The sequence below is a fragment of the Triturus cristatus genome, chromosome 1_2, assembly GCF_964204655.1.
Source record: "Triturus cristatus chromosome 1_2, aTriCri1.1, whole genome shotgun sequence".
Classification (NCBI taxonomy): Eukaryota; Metazoa; Chordata; class Amphibia; order Caudata; family Salamandridae; genus Triturus; species Triturus cristatus.
In genome coordinates this window covers 924,478,795-924,502,785 of record NC_140580.1, presented here as the reverse complement: position 1 = coordinate 924,502,785, position 23,991 = coordinate 924,478,795, and the positions used below count along the sequence as shown (strand labels likewise).

At 44.3% G+C, this 23,991-nt stretch overlaps 1 protein-coding gene across 16 annotated transcripts in view; it reads right to left on the bottom strand.

Annotated features, from left to right (window-relative positions):
• KIF1B (kinesin family member 1B) overlaps positions 1 to 12,430 on the bottom strand; it is a 1,461,559-nt gene extending 1,449,129 nt beyond the window's left edge. For all 16 annotated transcript variants that reach the window (XM_085609808.1, XM_085609814.1, XM_085609823.1 and 13 more), the window contains exon 1: positions 12,272 to 12,430. The gene's annotated coding sequence lies outside the window, so the exon portion shown is untranslated. The remainder of the gene's footprint in view (positions 1 to 12,271) is intronic.
• Positions 12,431 to 23,991: the final 11,561 nt, after the last annotated feature.

The window sequence follows — 23,991 nt, the reverse complement described above, 5'->3', positions numbered from 1 at the left end:
AAATATTTTAGGACCCGTTGGAAATGGAATAACCCATTGGCTAAACTAACATCAGAGGGCAAAAAAAGGCTTCTCCTGGCAAAATCCATTTAAACTTTTCAGATAATATGATTCTGTAGGCCAATGTACAACAATATCAGAGCAGCTTATTTTAATCGATATAAAAATAATTTTCTATCCAAAGGAATGGTTAGAACGGCTTTGAATCAACCTTGCAATTTTATAGCTCTTGGGCTTGAAGGTGAGCAGATCCTTGCAATGTTTAAGGTGGTGCAGGCATAGTTTAAGGAATTCTCCAGTACTGTAATGTCTGTGAAAATCTGGACTTGCATAGTTTGAGAGATCGTTTACTAAGAAAAGCACTCACTGCTGACATCCAGCTTGAACTGCAGATCAAAAGTTGGAATCCCACAAGTCAGAGGTCAATAAGTTGAGTACAAATACACTGGTTACTAGTAACATCTTAGAAGCCTGGAAACTGTGTTATGATGTGCACTCTCGGTCAGGCTGATACATAACCACCAGTGAAAGCTAGCATTTAGGGTTTTGAGGTTTCATCCCATGACATGGTCTTAACATCAGAATGTAGTGCATTATGTAGGGAATGGAAGCAAACCAGACGGAATAACTTAAGACCACTAGAAACAGATGTAGGAAGCACAGCAGGGTCCAGCCATGCTGGTGCCCTTTGCACAGTGACATCACTCTACAAGAGTCCTACCGCTAGGCAACAAAAGATCCGGATGATTTAAATCTTTAATATGTGGGAATAAATCCTGGTGCACATAATCCATTCTACCAAAATTTGCATTCAAAAGATTCACGTTTCTATTAATTTATACTATCTTTAAATACTGCAGAAAGAAAAAAATACCATTTATATTTTTATTCACAGTATTAAGCGAGAGCACAAGAAGTACAAAATGAGAGTATGAAAGACACCTTAATAAAAAGAGATAACAGACTACATCTGAACCCGGAGAAAATTAAGGAACACATTTAACAGCCCCTTGTAAGTTTAACAAAAGCTATTATATAATATTGTCCCATCTTAAAATTCTATGCTGCAGGCTAACAACGATACCAGCAAATGTGTCTCTACATGAAGTGTTGCTGGCTCAAACTATAATAAACCCCAGTCCCACTCTAGAATGCATAATGTCTAGGATTTTGATCATCAGCAAGCCTATAATCCAATCCTTCACTCATATTTCCTGGCTAAAAATGACTAAGCTCACAAAGAAATCACTAGTCATTTATGATAATTATCATCAAAAAACCTCCACACAAAAATAAACTCTAAATCCGTTCTTTCTATCCCTCCACTATCCTTTTCAATACAAATAGACTAACATGTCCACCACTCAAATTAATTTCATATTTCACTATACTATTTCACCACTAATACTTTATGGGTTCCGGAGTAGCTCACTACTCACCGAAAAAGCACTTCAACACCTCATCAAGGGTAGAAAGCGCTATATAAATGCTAACCTTTTTCCACTCTTCTATCCCTCCACTATCCTTCTCAATCCAAATAACTGACTAGCATATCCACCGCTCAAATTACTTTCATATTTTCACATTACTAATTCACCACTAAATCTTTATGGGTTCCGGGGTAGCATGCTACTCGCGGAAAAAGCGCTTTGGTGGCTCGTCAGGGGTAGTAAGCGCTATATAAATGCAATTACAATACAAAAAGCCTATTCAAATATTTTGTCACAGGTCTTTGATGGTTGGTTGGATACTACTTTATGCTATGCCATTGTCACCTTATACTCTTAAGGGGAACAGGAGAACTTTAAAAGAGCAACCCTTAGAGAGCAAAGTAAGGAACAAAATTAAATTAGAAACATCATGAGAATGGAATGGCCTTCCTCCTAAATGCTTTGATCTCACAAGACAGAGCTGTAGTGTGTTGGAAAGGAAAATCACGTTTACCATTAATGATAAGAGAAACTGAATATGACCAATTTTAAGAGAAATATTTATAAACGTGCATCAAATACACATTTATTTGAATGATCATTTATTGATCGGATAAAGTACTACTAAAGGTTATAGAAAAGAGTACGAAACCAAATAATTTTATTATTGTATCGCAAAAGAATGCAGAAAAAGAGTAGTTTAGATGATATCAGACCCATAAGTAAAAGTTTGTGATTTACTAAAGAAAAATAACTATATTTTACTAACAGGGGTTAGAAAAGGTGCAAATGAGGAACAGTCAAGGTATAAAAGGTTACCTTTAATCATTTCTGATCATTTACATGAAAGAATAATAAGATCAAATAGTATGATTAATCCCTATTATTGCCGTAAATTTTGATAAAATTTACCTTTGAGTGTTTAATCGTGTGCACCAAAACGACAATAGAAAAGTAGGTGCTACACATTTCTATTTGATGATGCTTCCGTGAAACATATAGAGAATGTACTTTACTTATATAATAATCTTATTTGCTTGAAACAATATTAAAATTGTGTGATTTGACAAAGGTATTTACATGTTGGTATATACAAAAGTTAAAAGTACCCTATATTGACACGTATTATTTGTAATCTTACTAAATGTTCCTAAGTGCATCAGATGTTATACTAAAAATATGACTTCTTCATGTTCTTTTATGAATGTATGCTTATAATTCTATATACTGGGTTATATTAGCATAAATTAATTATGGGCCTGAATACATTCACAAAGTTTTCTGGCTTGCTAAGCTCACCGTCTGTGAGAGATTTCGCCAGTATAACAAATTATGTGCAACAGTGTTTTTCCTTACTGAGTTAACATGTATTGAACGAAAGATTACGCTACAATTATGTTACCATTCCGGGACATCTGCCTGGAAAAAGGTCTTCTTGAATTTTCTCCTATGCTCCATCTAAATGAGATTTGTTCTTACATACTGGATGGCTTAAGGACTGCGTAATTGTCCCAACGTGCTCTGCATTTTGTGTCGTCTTTATGTCGCCTGACACACACTCCATATGAACTGACCAGTGGACTGAGTAGTCTGACCAGATGAGGTGACTCCAGGAGGTGTCACCCCCTTAAACGCAAAGAATATAATAATGTCTGACCTAACAGATAGCTCATGTGGGCTCTCGCTCGCTCATTATTTTGGCAATGGTGCTGGGGATGGACGATTTGTTGTTCTGCATTGCCTGTTGATTACGAACTGCTAACGGAGATTTTGCAAAAACGTACCAGGCATATAAACTTGCTTGATGTGGACTCATCTAGTTTCTCTTCCAGAACTGACGCACATGTTACATGAGACTGTGGTCTCTCCCATGGGGGACCACTCAAACTGGCAAAATTAGCCCTTTTCTGAACTCTTGAGCTTTTGGTACTTACTTGGACATTTCCTTATTGGTCTTATTAACCTACAAAGTCTATTGATGCACTTATCTCCCTAATATTTGACAAACTAAACTAAATTTTCTACTTTGACTCAGCGGTCATGTTTTATCCTTATATAAGTGAGAGTGCATTTCCAATGTAGGTTTACTAATGACTAGGGGAGATCCTATTAAAGAGATCTAAGAGCATCAAATATTATTATGTATAGGTTTGGCTGAGCTTTTGGGATGTATGATTTGGCTTGCCTACATTTCTTCAGGAGATGTGGGCTTGCAGTGATCATTCTTTACGCTTATAGAATGGTCTCAACAGTAATCTACTTTAGCTTGATATCAACTTTCTAATTCAGTTGTCCAATTCTTGGTCCTCAATGGATGACTGTTTGAACCCTTTACTTCCAACCCCTCTCAGGACCCAGCAAGGTCCACCGGAGGACCAAGAGAAGCAATTTCCTCTTTGAAAATTCCATCTGTTTAGTATTGGGACCCAGTAAACACTACAGCAAGTGAGTTGTGGGTAGCGACTTAGGCTTGCGGTTGGCAAGAAGGGAGCACCAGAGAGAAGACGGTCAACACTGCGAAGAGGAGAGCACATTGCACGACTTTGCAGCACCAGCACAGATCCCTTTCTGTAGATAATAGCAGCAAAGAAGCTCCATGAGTTGTCTAGGAAAACAAGTACCATTTCTGAAGCATTCAACAGGTTCGAATTAGCCTTATATGATGTCTTAATCAATCCCTAACCATAGAACCCAAGCCTCCTTACTCAATGACAAACTTTGTTTTAAGAATGTGCACCTACTGAGTGCCAGACATGGGAGCAGAGTTAACAGGGTGTCCACCACAGCCTGATCGCGGGCAATGAAACTGCACCAGCAGAGCAATTCAGATTTTCCTGGCTAATTCTGGTGGCCAACTTTGAAACCAACCTCCAGGAAGCGGAAAGAGTATTTCAGCACTACAATTTCCACCAAAGCGTAGGTATAAAATAAAAATGCACACTCAGAAAAACGATGGCTGAGATTAGAGGCACTGCAAGGGCCCAGGGAGGTAGCTATTAGAGCAGGGTTAAGGTTAGTTTAGTAGAAAATACTATGAAGGACCTACTATACAAGAACACAAATGGTAAGCTTCAGTAGAACCTAAAGCAACGAGCACCTCGGATGATGTATTCAAAACTGTACTTTATTTTCATATAATATGAACCTGTACCAGAAAGAAGCCCTATGGGGGAACAATAAGGGTGTGTCCCGGAATCACACAGACCAGATTTGCACTAACAATCAAATTGTTTGTACTAGGGATTCGAGGTAAAGAGTCTTCATGTAAGCATTTGAAATTATTCTGTAATTTGAGTATTATGGTATCAAAATGAAATGTGGTCAGACTGTGTGGGGGCAGGAACAGAAGATTGGAAGAAAGATATGGACTGGTGCAGTATGGCCAAAACGTATGAATACGAAGGTAGAGGATTTCGAAAAAAAGAGAACAGATTTGGGTGGCATGTTGGACAAACCGAGGAATTAGCTAAGTTAACAGCCATAAAAACGACTGGTGGTCCTCGATAATAGAGTTAGGAAGCTGAAGCTACAGACTACTCAATGTAGAGTTTATGGACCCGATGTAGTGTTCTTTGCTGATGTCTGGCAACTCAGATTTGAACAAGGGTAATGGGGAACTTAACAGGGTTTTGTGCAATAGATGCCTCAAGTATAAATGTTAAAAGCATTTTTTTAAAGAATGCTGGCTGAAACTGGAATCGCATTCAGTTGTACCAAATTGAGAGGATGAAAAAGATTGAGTTGCCAAATACCAGGACTGCAAATCTAAATTCCTGGTTGCTAAGGTGTCTGTTGAGGGAAGCATGGCCCCAAGAGCTGGGTCCCTAGCACTGGCAACAAAATATTTTTGAGCTACGGTCTGCTGGTCAGAGAAACCCGGTGTTACGAGCAGCAACTGAGAAGGAAGATTCCAAATTGGGACAATGTAAAATATCAATCTTCTCTGTACCAAGTGAAGCTGCTAAGCAGAGAAGAAAGTGTCAGCAATATTTCAAGAAAATGTGGATTGCTCTGAAAATTGTGCCCTTTCCCTGACAGTTGGGCAGGTCTCTTACTTGGCAACTGTGAGACCAGTGTAACCGCTATTTCATGCACAATACTTAATCAAACTCTGACATTTTACCTTTGTATTCCGGATTAAAGCATCAGTTATTTAACTAAACGTTTTTAGGACCACCATCTCGCCATACACCTTACCTATATATGATGCTGGTAAATTTTATCTGAGATTTTTTAAACACTGGAATACGAGCACCTGGGATTAAGGGGATGCATTATTGTGCAAATTGCTAGGATGATGTGCTGCATACACAGAACTTTTAAATACTGTTGTGTTGCTCTGGGTTGGATACATACAAAATCACAAGCATTTGCAATGCAATAGGTCTCACATTTATGCGAGTTTAAGCTATTGGCATTGTAAATGACAATGCCTTTTATTTATGTTTTAAAAACTAAAACAAAAATAAAAGGCATTGTTATTTGCAATGTCAATAGCTCAAACTCGCGTAAATGCGAGACCTATTGCATTGCAAATGCTTATTAGATTAGTGTGTAGAAACGCTCCCTTTCGGCCCGCGCAGCAAATAATTAAATAAACAAGCGCAGCCGATATAGTGAAAGCAGACCACGCTGCAAATTATTTAAAAAAAATTAAAAAGTGCTTACCGACTTATGAAGGAGACCATGTAACGCCACAAATAAAAAATCCAGTGATCATGGGAGGTAACAAATGGCGACAGGGCGGTAACAAGGAGAGACTAACAAGCCTCATTATCAATCGGAAGCAAGCATTTATCAAGGACAATGACACCAGCCAATCAAAAATATGGGCAGAGAGAAGGCGAGGCTTCCACAGCATACTCTACTACTGCATGCCTCGCAGAGCAATCAGCGCATGCGAGCTGCCTCTAGGCTCGACCTAAAAATCAGGAGGCGTGGAGGCAGCAACGAGTGGAATTCAGGCCTGACAGAGCAAGAAATCATGGAAGGCAGAAACTAAGGAAAGCCAAAGTGAGCATTTGGAAGTAGGGAACTGCTCTACATCCCACTAAGCCTAGAGTCCGAACCTCTGGTTGCTGCCTTTTTGGCCAATCACCAAATGATCTGAGCTATTCACTCCCCAACGTACCAAAATAAGAAATTACAGCTTAAAGTGAATAGAGAACTCTTATCTTCTGACTAACAGCTGTTTCTAAGAGTTGTTAGTAAGGGTTCAAATATGAAATATTAGATACTACAAAAAAGGCACTATTATACTTCCCTACTGGCCAAGAGAGGAGCTTACACAAGATGTTCCAGTATGGTGGCCTGGACCACTGCGATATTGTACCTATATGCTTCCCCAGAACACGCATGAAAAAAGTTGCTGACAATGCAGGATCAGACAGCTTTGACATAAAGACAATTTACTATACTGGAATCACTTTCAAATCGTTCTGCTGGCTAACAGTGGAAGACAGGGTTAAACTTAAGAAATTGTGCACAAACATTTCAGGGGTAGAGGCCTGGTCACCTGAAGAACAAGACCAATCCTAATTCAGAAGGATCAAACATAGATGTCCAATACTAATGACTGAAGCAATCCTCCTACACAGGGTGCATGGCAATGATTACTTTGTACTGGTGGGTGCAGGTGGTGGGCACAGGCACTGCTTTTAGGGACTAAAACGTATTTTTCATCATCTCTTTGACCTATTGCAAGGGAGGGAAATGCAGAAAAGGGAAGAAGGAAAAGAACAGGAAAACAGATTGAGACACCAGAGATTAAAATGAGCCTGCAACAGTAAGCTATGGAGGCAGGAAGTATATTATTGGAGAAAAAGGAATTACCTGGAATCAAAGCCAGGTGGCTTTGGTATCTGTCAACCATCAAGGTGGCTCCTGAACTTTTATTAACAAATAAAGTACTGGGGCAGGGCCCGACTCACAAGATGCATAATTACTTGCTGGGCCCATCAAGCGGACTCGCACAGTCACCACCAGGAGCGTAGCATAGGCCCCCGCAGCTCCCACGGTGCGGAGGGCCCGCAACCTCCAGGGGGCCCACTCAGCACCGCACTTCAGCTGGGGAGCTGCAGACTGCGTCCAGAGAGGGCCCCCTCAAGCTTCGTTACGCCACTGGTCATCACACCAACATTTACACAACTACCTGCTATGCCACCAGCATTCAGTACATGCAAACAACCTAGGCAGTAATAAAGCTTAAAAGCATGTATGTTACAGCTCAACAAAACATTTTTTTTAAGTCTCAATCCCATGCCAACTATCACCAAAGTTCGATATTTACACAGAAATCACCATGTTAGGTTAACTAATATCAAACCCTGATTCCAGCCAGAATTCACTGCGGCAACTAGCTAAAATCACTAAACTTAATTTTCAACCAAGACCATAGTCACAAGCCAAATCCAAAGCCCACCACAAAAATCATTGATGCGTGTGGTCTATCACCAAATCACAATCCCTGTCCAGATCTAACTGTTGCCAGTATAACAAATTTTGAATTCTAATGCTACCTCACAGTTCATCATTCCTTAACACCAAAGACACGAGCCCATCAATTTGAAGTCCGATGCTTATAAAAAAAATCTGTACTGTATAAACTATGTTATAAGACGTCTTCAGAGCATAATTCATCCTCAGAGTGCAAAGACTCAACCAAAGGACCATTATAGATAACCTGAAATATAATTGCATTAACTTCAAAACCACCTGAATATGTAGTACATGCTCCGAACTGCAAACTAAAATATGTCTTTGCACAATGATGACCTTGCTATCAAACCAAGACCAACAAGTAATGCAAAGAGATATCACCATTCTACTTCAATGTCATAAGAACACAGTCGTGTGACTAAAGAATAATTTTTAAAAAACGAATCCCACCATCGCAGGATACAGACAACTTCCAAACCAGTTATGTTTGATCACAAAAACGTATTCAAAGATCAGAATAGAATATCACTGACTCCCGAGGTAGCCTGCACGCACTCTACAATAGGAAAATACAAGTAGATAAGATACACTTGTAAGGGATATTTTACTATTTTGCGCACGGTTCAAAAGGGATACCTTTTAAAACATGAAAAAATGAACTGCATTTAAAGAACGCATGACTAGCATGTAAACTAAACTGAAAAAAGAACCACTGACATCCCAATAGAGGAGGACACACATAAATAATGGTAGGGAGCATGGCTACAAGATAATGTCAATTTGAAGGGAACCCAGAGCTAAATTTGTAAAAAGGTATGACCCAGACCCAAAGTTTTGGTCAGAAACCCATGGCCGACGCTACCAAAGACTGAGGTGTGAAATACCTAGGCTGCATAGTCTGGATTCCACCTTATCCCTCTATCATCCACCATCAGACCACTCCCTGCACCTTTACCTCTCTTAGAAGCATTTTTCATCCTTTTATTTCTTTTTTGTTATTGTTTTCGGTCTCTCTTCCTATTTTTCCCTTTTGGCGTTTAACCTTTTGCTCTGGATCAAAGTACGATGAGGAAATATAAGTGCTGATCCCAAAAAAAGGGCTGGTGGGACCCACCTGCAACCAGTGGTTCAAAGAAAGCACTGGATATTCCTAAATTAATTCAAGGGTTTAGGTACAGTAAATGTTTGCTCACTGATAAATCCACATGCAAGACAATATCATTTTTCCAACCAGTTATCTGGCAATGTCAGCGAGAAGAAGAGTGAGGACAATGACAGCAGATTGGGAAATCCAGAAGGATTGACACTACTTCCTGCAATATTATAAACATGACAAGTTTGACATACAAAAACAAATTTAATTGGACAACAAAGCACAAGGTATTATTACCCTATGAAGAATATTCAATCAAAAATCGTTCTTGAAATGCAACCCTTTTGACCGCTACGCAAAATATTCACTAATCATTATTCATAGCAAGTAGCTTAGCCGCAAAGCAAGGGAAAGAATATATCAGGTTTAAAACAGCCAAATCTGTGTACTTATGGCAGACAAACGTCTACACTGAAGCCACATTGACATCCACTGCAACGTTCAGTAAAGATCGATTATCCAGGCCCAAAGTGTTGAAGGCATTACATGGATTATCAGCCCAGAGTAACATGGTACACATATACTAAAGTCAGAGTCTAGCTGCACACACAGTATGGGCAAAGGTGATAGCTTAACATGAGCAGCATCCCTGAATATGCTCTTTGAAGCATAGGGTTACCGGCAAAACGCCTAAAGGACACTGCATCTAATCCATAGGACTATAGACAGATGAGTGAAATGTCTTTTTCATAAGAAAATACATTTTCATAAAAGAATTTTAAGAATCAATCCTTGGAAACAAACCACCATAAATCAGTAACACACTGCTGCATTGACACACTGGATAAACGCATGGTGTCAAAAAACCTCTACAACATTAGGCAGCTAAACTCTACCCACTGATAACCACTGCACCTTCCTTAAAAGGGTGGTACAAACGACCCACAACAAGGCTGTTAGTGCAAATATCATAACAGCCTTCTGGATGAGCAATTGAGGTGTGGGGAGGAACTATGCCAAAAAGCCCCAGCTTGCACCATTTGGGGCAGCTCAAAAGGCTAAGCTGCAGGGAGGATGAATCAGCATTCAGCCTTGGTTCTCCATTGCCAGGCAATGGACTCACAGGCACTTACAGGACAGGTCCCGCAGCAGTGCCAAGGTTAGAGTGATCCTCATACCCCAGCTTTACACTGACAGCTAAATATCAAGTTTGCATGCTTCCCACAGGACGTATTCATCAGCAGTACCGCAACCACTCAACCCCCACCCTACTCAATGAGAGAACAGTGGTACTCAGGGGAAGGTGACTAAATCAATAGCCCCGCTCCTCAGCTGGTGGCACTGGACCCGAGCCATCAATGGCGGGATTAAGGGAGGCTTTAGACAGCAGTATAGCACATTGTTAGATTACAGTGTGCAACGCAAATCTGAGCGCTTCGTGGCCTCGTCAGGCATATGAATGACTACGTAAAGGATACAATAAAACAGCCATGGCGGAAGAATGTAGGGGTCAGGAAGGGGAAAAGCAAACACGTTGTAAGCACATCAGTTAATCAGGGGGGCACAGATAAGGGAACAGAGGAGGCAATAGACCGTTGGGAACCAAATGAAAGATAGAAAAGGAAGGACTAGAAATGAGAGGGAGATTTAACTGGGATAGGTTGAGGTCATGGGGGGAGAAGAATATAAAAGTTATTTGGGAAATAATTAAACGGGGGTGGTGTGGGACGTGATGAAATGTGGATCAACCCCCTGGAAAAGAATAAGGAGTACTTCTGGCATGAAGGAATGTGGAGGGATCTGCTAGGAAAACATTTTGTGGGCCATTACTGGATGGGATGTATGAAGAGGAATTTGGAGGTGGAAGTGAGGAGGAATCGTGGGGTATTGAGATGAACTGGAGTGAGAGATGGGAACAACTTGGAGGGAGAGAACTGGTAAAGTGAAAAGAGTTTGAGAAATTAAAACAAATGAAAAGGGGTCAGAGGTGGAAACAAATAAATGGAGGAGGGGCAGGATGGAATTATGGGAGTGGTATGAAACAGAATTAAGTGGGGGAGGCTGATGCAACTAAGGGTGGACAAGAGGCGGGAATGGCTATGGGCAGGCAAGCGGTGGGAACAATGAATTGGTAGACAAGAAGAAGAAATGAAGAAGGAATGAGCGCAAGGTGGGAAGGATGAAGGGTGGGGCGCTCAGTGGGAAGGATGAAGGGTGGGGCGCTCAGTGGGAAGGATGAAGGGTGGGGCGCTCAGTGGGAAGGATGAAGGGTGGGGCGGGCAGTGGGAAGGATGAAGGGCTGGACCGACAGGAAGAAAGGAGGGGAAAAAAAGGGCTGGACCGACAGATAGAAAGGAGGAAAACAAAAGGGCTGGACCGACAGATAGAAAGGAGGAAAACAAAAGGGGTTGACCGACAGGTAGAAAGGGAAAAAAAAGGGGGCGGTCTGGGATGGAAAAAGGGGGGCTGGAAAGGAAAAAGGGGGGCTGGAAAGGAAAAAGGGTGAGTCAAGAGGTAGGAAGGAAGAATGGTGGGGTAAGAGGAAAAAGAAATGGTTGAGCATTACACGGAAGAGATGGGAGATTCAGACATTGAGAACATGTTTGAGAGATGAGCACGAACGACAGAATGGGAAATGAGGAAGGATGTAATGGCAGCTGGAGTTTAGTCCAGTCGGTAACGCAGAACAGAGGCTTTGCGCGTTTACTGATCTTCGTATTCATGCCAATTTCTCTCCCACAAATAAATGTTCCCCGGGCCTTAGACCTCCTGTGACAAACCGCTAAAGAACCACATTCCTCATTAAACCGTGCATCTTAGCTCTCCATCGTCGATCTCCGTCATAGTCCCATCCTTTTTACGCAGACCATCTTTCCTCACCCGCCCTCTTATGTCCTTTCTACTCCCTGTTGACCACACTGGATCCTCAAGGCCCCACCCTTCCACTCACATCACAGGCCGCTCGCATTCTCACAGACCCAGTTCATGTCATCCTCGCTCAAGCCCCTCCCTAGAAGCACCCTCCACGTTCTGCCCCCTCCCCTTTCATAATCTCTTCCCCCAATACCGTCACCAAGGGTGGTCATACTCCAATCCGCCACAGCTCCCAAATCCCTTAGCTCTAACCCCGAACTAAACGCCACCATCCCGATTCTATCACCCACCCCCTCCCCTTCGTCTCCTCCTTGAGAGAATCTGGGCCGCGGACATTCAGCCTTGCCCCCTCCCTCCTTTCCCTGATAAACCCTCATCTTTCATGGTCGCTTCCCCATCATCGTGCCTCTTCCTTGGTTTTAGTGCGGATGCTCACCGAGCTTCCTCCGTGGGGGTAGTGTCAGCCGCGGTGCGCTCTGTCGGCCATGGGAGGAGAGGCCTCGGTCCTGTCAGACACAGAGCCTAAAACGTCTAAGCGCCTCCGTCAGCGGTCAGATCCAGACTGAATCGCTAGTACGGACAGCAGTGCGCGCACACGACGGTCACCCCTCTCGTGTACTGACTGACAACGCAGCCAATGGTAAAACAAGACCTCAAAGAATGTAACCAATAGGCGCTTGAGGGTAGTATCACAGGAGGACTGCAAAGTAGGAGGGCGGGGCTCCTGTCAGAGCAGACGGGCTCGCCCCGAAGCCTCTGACGTCAGGGCGCGCTGCGGGTTTGCTGCGGATCGGAGCATACCCAGGCCAGGGGATGATAGGCGGGTGCACAGGCTATCTTCCCACCAAGCGGCCATCTCTGACGGGAGGGGTTACCTACAAAACTAAACAGAGCAGTAACAAAATACCATTCCAACTTCTGTAGTTCTTTGCCTAAGAAAATAAATTTAAAAATATTAAGGTCGTTTTTATGCGTAACTTTTATAATATTTAAGGCCAAATTAGAATTTACAATTTTAATATGGTTGCGAACCTTTGACACCAGTTTTTATTGTTAAACAGTACAATAAAAGCAACTATTTCGAATCTATGACTGTCGTCCCTGCCTTTTGAACATTTATTTCAAAACAGCTATTCATTCTCCTGTTTTTCATTCTCCAAAATACCTGGTGTTAATGCTCAAGCAGTGACAAGAGCCTTGCGGCCTCTAGCGGCAACGAAGAGCAGCGTCAGGCCGCAGCATCAGGACCAGCCGCATCCCGCGCGTGCCCGGAGACGGAGACGTGCGTTGCGTAGGTCTGGAGACATCAGGGATAGATGTATGTGGTCGAAAGGGAGCGACCCTAAAGAGCACTTACCAGTGCACGGCGTCCCCACCTAAAACACCCGTACCGCTCTAAAACGCCCGCTACGAAACGCCCGTACCGGCGTACAAGGACAATAAATACTTATGTAACTGGTGTTGCTAGGGTGACTGTTGGCGACTGACAGAGCGAAATCCTGAACTGTGGCCCTAGCTAATTCTCGACAAAGAAGCACCAGTTTTAAAATAACACATCCTCGAAAATACTGCATCCAATGTGAGCGTGCAGTTAATCATTGGTTATCAATTTCAATACAGTGCAACCAATGTGGCCACACATTAATCCATGTTAATCTGAGTTTAATAGGTTTAATTATAAGTTCAGAAATAAATCAATATAGATCAACATCAGCAAAATGGTATAAAAGTACAAAAAGATCAGAGTAACTCCAAATCTCCTTATGAGATGTACCCTGTATAATACAAAGCAAATGACTAACTCTAAGACAATGACGCTGATTATCAGGAAGAAGAAATGAAAGTTAAATTGCACCAGATGATTCTTTTTAACAAGCATGAGTAACCTAACGTTCCCTACACTAACTTGATAAGGGCAACCTTAAACTAAAGCGTTTGAGTAAGGACAAAATCAAATAAGGAAAGACGAGGGGTGTCAGCCATCACAGTCTTCAGTAGAAACACTCCGACAATGGGTCAAGTAGCTTAAAGCCACGCAAGCAGTAGCATCGGTCTGCCCCCTAAGGAAACCCAAGATGGACTCTCTCCCTAACTAAACACAGCAAATAATATCTTCTGCTGTAGACGTGGCACTCTCCTGTGACTCCGCGTGAAATTTTCATGGCTCTGGCACAACTGGATACTTTCAACACCTTTCCCAGCCAGATAGCACATGATCTCTTCTCGTCCTTGGCCATTTCTCTCCCCTGAGAACTCCTCTCCTCGCTCGTTACCGTGATTCCCTCGGTCGACTCCTCCTTCTCAAGCTTTGCTATCTATTAACACAAAACTCCTTTATTCTAAATAATGAGGCTTATCCACGCCTGCAATAGAAGTAACTAAGCAGCATACATTCCATACTTAAAGGCTAAACATGAATTACATTTCAAATCCTAAAGTGAGCAGCAACAAAACAAATTTGTTCTTGAGGCCTAGTTTTGCTAAGCTAACATGTGCACAGGTTTACAGAATATGTGCACCTATCTACACCAAAAATAAGTACAACCAACTGCTTACAGCACAAATAAATTAAATGAATTATAAACGTCTCAGTGAAAATGCATTTGCAAATGATTAATTCCAATTACGCATATAAACGTTAAACATTAGTTGCACACATCCTAATTAAGTCTCACAATACGACATTTCAGGTTATTCTCTCCTATCACATTAATATATCACTTGTTACAAAACTTTTTACTAATCATTTTCTAAATACATATATTAAAAAAAAAAACACCCTTTAGTATAAAATAATCCACCCCTTTTAGTACATAAGTTACAACAGAGTATATTTGACTGCTGACTATGCGTGAGTATTACACATTCCTACATTATCTAAACAAGCAAAAAAAGCAGCCAGGGAATTAAAAGCCACATCGCCTAATGTAGTCACAACAATAAATATCAACAGGACGTTGCCCACATCAATGGTCAGCTGCACACTGACCATACATTAGACTTGTTTTAGTATAAAAAATAAAGAGGCAACGAGAAACACTAGTCGAAGAACACATACATCATTAGATATTAAATAGATGCTCCTGGACCTTGGTTGTTGATTTCGTTTTTTACTTTATTGTGTACTTTCAAAAGAGCACAGCACATGTGTTTCACCTTACAAAGGCTTCATCAGGGCAGGAGATCTGAACCACTGGGGGACACAAAATTCTTCTTTGCGTAAGGTAGAAGGTATTTGTAATCATTCAGTGTTAAATCCTGATAACAAAAGTATTTTGTTTATTCAGGTGCCAGGTGTAAGTCATCTGAATATGACATACAACGTGCGCTGGGGTTCACATATACAAGTCACTTCTATCAAGTGATATCCAAGATGTGTTCCTCTAGAGCCAGGACTTGCATGAAATATTGCAGAAAATAAGATACGGGAATCCTATTTCCACGACTCCTTGCCTTCTATATGAGCCTTGTAAGGTGCAACCAGACAGAGCATCTATTTAATGTCCAGTGTTGTATGTGTTCTTGGACAAGTGTTTCTCCTACATTATCTCCAGAAGAGATCAAGATTACACTTCCTCAATCCCCCTCTGATGACGAATCAAGCCATCACAAATCTATCTCACCTTCTGATCTTATCAGATGAGCGAAGTTAAACCCTTGTTGTGGCAATTGCTTTTCTTTTTAACTCCTCCAACCATTTCATTTCATTATAATAAGCATCCTGTTTTCTTTCAAGTCTCAAATACTCTCCCTTTCTTTAAATGCTTTTTTACTTCCTGTACTCTGGTACACCTTCACTCCCATAATCAAGAATACGGCGCACAAAACAGTAATCAACAGTGGTCTAAAAACAGAACCCACTATACCATTCCCAAATCTGTCAATCAACTTCCTAACAAACTAAATCCATCTCCAACTTTGTCCCAAACAACTTTATCTGCCAATCCACTCACTTCATTTTGGAAGTCCGTAATATTCTTTAAAAAAACGCTGCCAATCCTTACTATTATTAGGAACCTAAGTGCAACACTGTTGGACCTTTAACATCAGGCAAACCCCACCCTCCTTTGCGAGCAATTTGTCTAATGCAAGCCTATTTTATAAAACTATAGCTCTGATAGCAATCATCTCAGTATTTATAAGCAACAGAGACCCAGCAGTATTAGAAGACAACCTATTAACTACAGGAGAAAGCTTCCTAATCTTGAGGTCATTCAATATAACCCCCACACTTGGTATGACAGCTCCAAAAATATCTCCTACTATCTCTCCAGCAGAAGCACCTCGTTTAGATCTGGACTTCTCCTCCCACATAGGGTAACCAAAATTCTCAACATGATAGATCTTTGGGAAAACGGCCCCTATATAACACGTACCATGCCATTCACGCAGCAACATAAAGTAGGCATTCTTTCCACAGACAAAATAAACTCCAGGAATCACTGGGTCTGTGCCATCCCAAAATAACTTCTGAGATCCTCTGATCTCAAAGGTATGATCTTTCTCCTACAGGAATTTTGTCATGTGTGTTTTTCTCATTATGTATGCATAATTTCCCTTGGTGTTGCAAAGTTAATGTCAAAGCTACAGTGTTTCCTGTTGCCTCGTGCTCCACTTCTTCTTGTGACCAACTAATAATCTTGATTCCTGCAGATTTCCTTGCCGTTACTGCTCTATATCGATCTTCTACTTGTTCAAAAGTTTTCTTTTCTATAGTAGTAAGAACGCACATACAATTATATCTGTGTGCATAAGCTCTGTCTAGTGTTTGAGTCGATGCAAAACAGCTGCTAAATGTTTCTGCATTCTGAGCATAGGAATGTTTGTTCAAGTGTTTAAACAGCGGGACTTCTGAAAAAACGAGATCGTAATTTGAATAATAGTACTGGAAATGTGCCTGACCATAAAAAATGCTCAACAGCAGACTACATGTGATGCGATATGAGAACAGCATGTGATGGTAGGTAATGCCCTCAGACATTGAAGAAGGCAATTGCATGTGAACATAATCTCTGTCCTCCATAGTTTCTATATATTCATTAAGCAAATTAGTGTATGCATTAGATGTGTAATCTCCTCTCGACAAATCTGTATGTAAATTTCACCCCCTCTAATGAATACAATTCTCCACCTTGTTTAAGTTTTGGTTTCTGTGCAACTGTGTGTTTCTCTTCTTTGACCTTAGTGGGATTCAAGCTAAATCCTACAATTAGTGTTAGTAAACCTATCACTAATATTATGAGTGCTGCAGCTATTATGTACCAACATCTACGACTATTATTATTGAATGTCACACTATTTATTTTCAGACCAAGTAGGTAGAGAAATAGCAGCAACAGAATACCCTCTGTCGGTCTCCACCTGTGCAAATGGCAAACAGTCTTTAATTCTGTGAAACAGTTTTTTTGTTTCAATTTTATTCACACTATGTACAATCTTCATGAGACGTCCCTAACCCTATTTCGTGTTCTTCAAAATGTAATCCCTGTTTTTATTTTTCTTCCACTCGGACCAAGATATTCTTCTTTAAGCAACAACACAAAGCTCATTCAACATCTCTGTTAATATGAAGACCAAGTTAATCGATGAGCATCTCTAGTAACATTTCTCTCAGTTCAGCAACCTGCTCAGGAACCTCAAGCGAAATCAAATGAGGAAATTCAGTTTCATTCAATATCAGGTTCTTTAAACCACTTAGTCTTGTTGGGTATGGAAGGGCAAATGTAAAAAGAATGTTCAGACTTGTCTCCAGCAGTCTCAGCAGAACTTCTACTATTAGTTCGGAACTCCCATCCCTTCCCCTCGATGTCATTAGTAACCAGGTAGGTTGTGAGACTGTGGAGAAGCAAGGAGCAGGAGAGCACTATTTCTGGGATACTTCGTTTATTAAAGAGTCATAAACGGGTAAGCGAAACAAATCTCTTCTATCGAATTTAAGCTCAAAGTCAAAGTCTCGGGCAAGTCTCTCTCCGGGTTCCTTCCCAGGAGGGATCTACGTCAGGCTTCCTTCTTCAGTCTGGTCGCACCAAAAAGGAAAGAGGCGTCTTGGAGATTTGGCAGTCCGCCGGTGATTTCCCAAAAAGAAAAGAGAACAAGAAAACTATATAAAGGCCGTCGTTTAGCGGCGCACTGTTCTTAGGAAGGGGGAGTGAGGGAGCACCAAATTCCTAAGCCCTGCACCGAGTGTGGGTGAAAGGGTTGGGGTAGGGGTAGTGACGTGCTCGGGGATCCTAGATTACGGAGTACTAGGGCTCTTCCGTTTGGCTCCCCGCCTCACCCCTTGGCTCCCGCCCCATACTGGTGTGTTCCAGAGAGCCCCTAGGGTCCCCCGTACCTTGTCAAGCCATGCCCCTCCAGGGACATGGCTCGCGTGCTGGCGGTACCGGATGAGGTCCGGCTCCCTTCTTTCGGCTGGTCCCTCGGTCCCCAGCGAAATCGTCCGGTCGTCGTCGCGGTCCTGCTGAACCTCTGGGTCAGTTCCCTCGTCCCAGGCGCGCGGCGGTATCCACCAGGTCTGGATGGCTTCGTTTGCGGCTCTTCTTTCCGTCGCTCCCCGCGTTGCTCCGCTCTCTCCTTCTTCTTCCGGGTTTTGTAGATCCGCCTCGGTGTCACGTGATCGGGTCAGCTGGTGTGCTTCTTCCTGACGTCGTACCCTTGGGTTAAAGAGGAAGAGATCTGACGAGTCCGTTCCCGGCTGCAAAAGGAGACAAGGAGAGAGGTAAGCGGGAAATGGATCTTCCTGCGGTCCGTCTGGGGACGGTCCGTCACACATCCCTTCCCCAGCATGTTCCCGATCGGGGAACAGAGGGACGCGGGAGAGAAAGTCTGCGTTCCCGTTGTCCACCCCCTTCCGATGTCTGACCTCGAAGGAGAAGGGTTGCAGGGAAAGGAACCAGCGCAGGATGCGAGGATTCTGCCCCTTATTGCGGCTCATCCACAGTAAGGGGGCATGGTCCGTATAAAGTATGAAGTGGGAGCCTTCCAAGTAGTAGCGCAGTTTATCAATAGCCCATTTCAGAGCCAGGCATTCTTTCTCGATGACAGGGTATCGCTGTTCCCTCGGGAATAACTTGCGGCTGAGAAATATGACAGGATGCTCCACGTTGTTGGCGAACAGTTGGGACAAGACAGCCCCCAACCCATGCTCTGAAGCATCAGTGTGTAGGATGAACGGTTTGGTGAAGTCTGGTGAGTGGAGCACCGGGCTGGAGGTTATGGCTTGTTTCAGGAGGTGAAAGGCGTTCAGGACAGCTGGAGAGGGGTGGTTGAGTGCGGAGGGTGGTGTCCCTTTCTGGAGGAGGTTTGTGAGGGGAGATGCAATCTCTGAATACTGGGGTATAAACCTCCTGTAATAACCAAGGAGACCTAAAAACGCCCTCACTTCTTTCCGTGTCTGGGGAAAGGGTGTCTCAGTGATGGCCCTGACCTTTTCCTCCTGTGGTTCTATAAGGCCTTCTCCCAACAGATATCCCAAATACTTGACCTTCTGGAATCCTACAGTCGATTTATTTGCGTTGACATGCAACCCCGCGTGGTCTAAGGCCTGTAGGACGCTTTCTAGGTGTAGGAGATGTTCCTCCCAGGAGGGACTGAAAACGACGATGTCGTCTAGGTATGCTGAGCAGTAGTGTTGATGACCTGCTAGGACCCTATTCATAAGCCGCTGGAAGGTGGCAGGTGCCCCATGCAGACCGAAGGGTAAGACGGTGAACTCGTAGAGGCCCAAGGGTGTAGAAAAGGCCGTTTTCTCCCGATCCTCCGGTCTGAGGGGGACCTGCCAATATCCTTTGGTTAGGTCGATGGTGGTGATGTACTGTGCGGTTCCAAGCCTCTCTATCAGTTCGTCTATGCGTGGAAGGGGGTAGGCGTCACATTTTGAGATCGCATTGACCGCCCGGAAGTCCATGCAAAACCTGACCGAGCCGTCTGGTTTAGGGACCAACACAATCGGGGAGGACCAGTCGCTTTGTGAGGGTTGGATGACCTTCAACTCTAGCATGTTCTCTACCTCCTTCCGTATGGCTTCCCGTCTTGCTGCAGGTATGCGATATGGTTTGAGTCGTACTCGTTTCCCGGGGACAGTGTCTATACGGTGCTCAGCCAGATTAGTTTTCCCAGGACGATCAGAAAAGAGGTGTGAATACTTGTATAGGACCCGGTGTAGGGAGGATTTCTGTTCTGTCAAGAGGTCAGGGTTCACCACTAGGTGACATAGGGTGGAGGCATCGCCCGTAAGGGGTTCGATAGAATGGATCTCCTTGGGGAGAGGTCCTAGCCACTTCTTCAGAAGATTAATGTGGTACAATTGGGTACGACGGGGCGTGATTTGTATTCGGTAGGTGGTAAGCCCAACCTTCTCCAGAATCTTAAACGGGCCTTGCCATTCGGACCGTACCTTAGATAGGGAAGAAGGCAATAGGACCAGGACCCAATCCCCTTTCTCAAGGACCCTCCATTTTTTTCCTTTATCATAGACGGTTTGTTGTTTTCGCTGACCTTTTCAAGGTTGGAGTCAGCAAATTCCCGGAGTTTTCCTAGTTTGGAGCGCAGCCTCCGGGTATAGTCAAGAAAGGACCGGGTCTCCTCTTCCGTCTCGTGCTCCCAGCTTTCCTTGGTTATCTCCAAGAGACTGCGAGGTTCTCTCCCATATAAGAGTTGGAATGGGGAACACCCTAGGCTGTCTTGGGGTTGGCTCCGGATGGCATACAGGGCCAGGGGAAGAAGGAGGTCCCATTCTCTGCCCTCTACTGTCAAGAGTTTTTTTAAGGTCAATTTTAGCGTGGCATTGTAGCGCTCGCACAACCCGTCTGTTTGGGGGTGATAGACTGACGTCTTTAAGTGGGCGATGTCTAAGGTCTTGCAGATTTGTTTCATTAGTCGAGACACAAAAGGCGTTCCTTGGTCCGTTAATATTTCCCTGGGGATCCCTACCCGAGAAAACAACTCTATCAGCTTTGTGCTGATATTCTGGGTAGTAGGGGTCCGTAGGGGAAAAGCCTCGGGGTATCTAGTAGCGTAGTCGACCACTACTAAGGCGTACAAACAACCGTTCTTGGTGCGTGGCAGAGGTCCTATGAGATCCATCGCTACCCTCTCAAAGGGTCGGCCTATGATTGGTAGTGGTTGTAAGGGGACACCCGGGGGCCTGTAAGGGTTTTTCCTTTGACATACCTCGCATTCGCGACAAAATTTTGTAACCTGAGTAAATATGCCTGGCCAATAAAAATGTTGCAAGACCATCTGTGTGGTTTTATGTGCTCCCCTATGTCCGGCTAGTAGGTGAGTGTGAGCGTAAAACAGTACTTGCTCTCGGAAGCTTTGGGGAACTAGTAGCTGAAGCATCCCCCCCTTTTCTCCCTGCCTATACAAGAGGTCCTTTTCTATAATGAACCTGGGGTACACGACAGGGGGGTTGGTTTTTACGTCTTTGGCCTGAGTCCAAGCATTCTGAAGGGTGGGATCATTCAGCTGACAGAACCGAAAACTACCATCCTGAAGCCATGGCCTCTGGGTTAGCAATGAGGAGGGAACCGGACTCCGAAGACTAGGGTCTTGTACATGGCACCTTAAGAGAGAAAGAAAGTCCGGGTTGTCTTGGCCTACTATCATCTCCTCAGGGAGGGAAGGGACTATACCCAGTTTAACGTTCAACACCCTCCCGCTGGGTAGTCTGACGGGAACTGTAGAGAGGGGATAGACCTTGACATCTCCGTGTACACACCTGATGGGGACAGTTTCCATATGAGAGGGATCTAACGGAGGCAAGATGGAGGTGCGAATGACAGACTGGCGGCAGCCTGAGTCTAACAGCGCTTTTATAGGGATTTTGTTCACAGTCACACTTACATAAAAGGCTGGACCCAGTTCATCTGTGTACAGGATGGGACGGGGTAGATAGCTCACATCCATTGGCTCATCTGTTACCTTCCTCCGTGGGCAAAGCCGGGCGATGTGGCCCCACTCCCCACAATCGAAACACTGTGGACCCTTTGATGAGACAGGTTCGGGACGGTACTGTCGAGGTCTGGGTGGGGGTTCGGGTCCGAGTCGAGGTGTTTTTTTTTCAGGTTTTGGGTGAGGAGTAGGGGCATGAGAGGACTTCTCGACTTCCCAGGGGTAGGAGCGGGGCTGCGCCCGGTAATAGGACGTGGCCATATTAACTGCTTCTTCTGGGGACAATCCTGAATGTTGTTTTAGCCACCTTTGTATGGGATAAGGAAGGGCTTCAAAGAACTGTTCTAAATAGATCTGCTCCATGATCTCCTCTTTACTGTGTAGGTCCGGTCTAAGCCATTTGTCCGCAGCTGACCTTAGTTTGAAGTAGAAAGTCTTGGGATTATCGGCTCCGGACCAACGCTCCTTCCTAAAACGGACCCGATACGCTTCAGGGTCTAAGCCCAAGTGGTCCAACACGACCCGTTTTATCTCTAGATATGGAGCGTTACCATGGGGGTTGGCCACTTGATAGGCGGCTTGGGCCTCTCCCGTAAGTAACGGGGCCAAAAAGAAGGGCCACTTGACTTCGGGCCAGCCTGACGCGCGTGCGGCCCTCTCGAAATTCAACAAGAAGGAATCAGGATCCTCCCCAGGCTGATACTTCTGTAAGGACACGTGTGGCCCAGTGCCTGCCTTGTTTTGCAATTGCACAACCAACTCTTGACGGTCATCAGCCACCTTCTGAAGCCGCTCCACTTGTCCTGCCATACTGTCCTTGAACATGGCCCTATCGGCTTGGGCGGACGTCATCTGTTTTTCAACGGCCCACTCCAGCTTCTCCTGGCCGCGGATCAATTGTTGGATTAGGTTCTCCATGATGGGGCGTTATGCGATCCCACTTCTGACACCACGTGTGAGACTGTGGAGAAGCAAGGAGCAGGAGAGCACTATTTCTGGGATACTTCGTTTATTAAAGAGTCATAAACGGGTAAGCGAAACAAATCTCTTCTATCGAATTTAAGCTCAAAGTCAAAGTCTCGGGCAAGTCTCTCTCCGGGTTCCTTCCCAGGAGGGATCTACGTCAGGCTTCCTTCTTCAGTCTGGTCGCACCAAAAGGGAAAGAGGCGTCTTGGAGATTTGGCAGTCTGCCGGTGATTTCCCAAAAAGAAAAGAGAACAAGAAAACTATATAAAGGCCGTCGTTTAGCGGCGCACTGTTCTTAGGAAGGGGGAGTGAGGGAGCACCAAATTCCTAAGCCCTGCACCGAGTGTGGGTGAAAGGGTTGGGGTAGGGGTAGTGACGTGCTCGGGGATCCTAGATTACGGAGTACTAGGGCTCTCCCGTTTGGCTCCCCGCCTCACCCCTTGGCTCCCGCCCCGTACTGGTGTGTTCCAGAGAGCCCCTAGGGTCCCCCGTACCTTGTCAAGCCATGCCCCTCCAGGGACATGGCTCGCGTGCTGGCGGTACCGGATGAGGTCCGGCTCCCTTCTTTCGGCTGGTCCCTCGGTCCCCAGCGAAATCGTCCGGTCGTCGTCGCGGTCCTGCTGAACCTCTGGGTCAGTTCCCTCGTCCCAGGCGCGCGGCGGTATCCACCAGGTCTGGATGGCTTCGTTTGCGGCTCTTCTTTCCGTCGCTCCCCGCGTTGCTCCGCTCTCTCCTTCTTCTTCCGGGTTTTGTAGATCCGCCTCGGTGTCACGTGATCGGGTCAGCTGGTGTGCTTCTTCCTGACGTCGTACCCTTGGGTTAAAGGGGAAGAGATCTGACGAGTCCGTTCCCGGCTGCAAAAGGAGACAAGGAGAGAGGTAAGCGGGAAATGGATCTTCCTGCGGTCCGTCTGGGGACGGTCCGTCACATAGGTCTACTCAGGAGAAGAGTACCGCTGAGAAGGCATCCGCAGTCTTTTAGATTTTCTGAGACTTGACCTTTCACCTTCGGCTTTACTCCCCTCTGATTCACCAGAGGCTTCCGATATGGCTTCCGATATGGGTGCAAGAAGTCTTTACGAGGATAACTTCCACCTTCTCCTCACCTTAGCCTTTGGCCAGCTTTCTTCCACCACTGATGATTTCACAGCACTAACTCCTTCATTGGTGTCAGTATCTGCTTCATTCACCAGCACTGTATCAGCTTCATCATGTTCAGACTCAGCTTCAGATCCATCGTGACTCCCCTCAGATCGCTCAAGTGTTGTCTCAAGCTCTGTCTGGTCCCCTGCAGCTT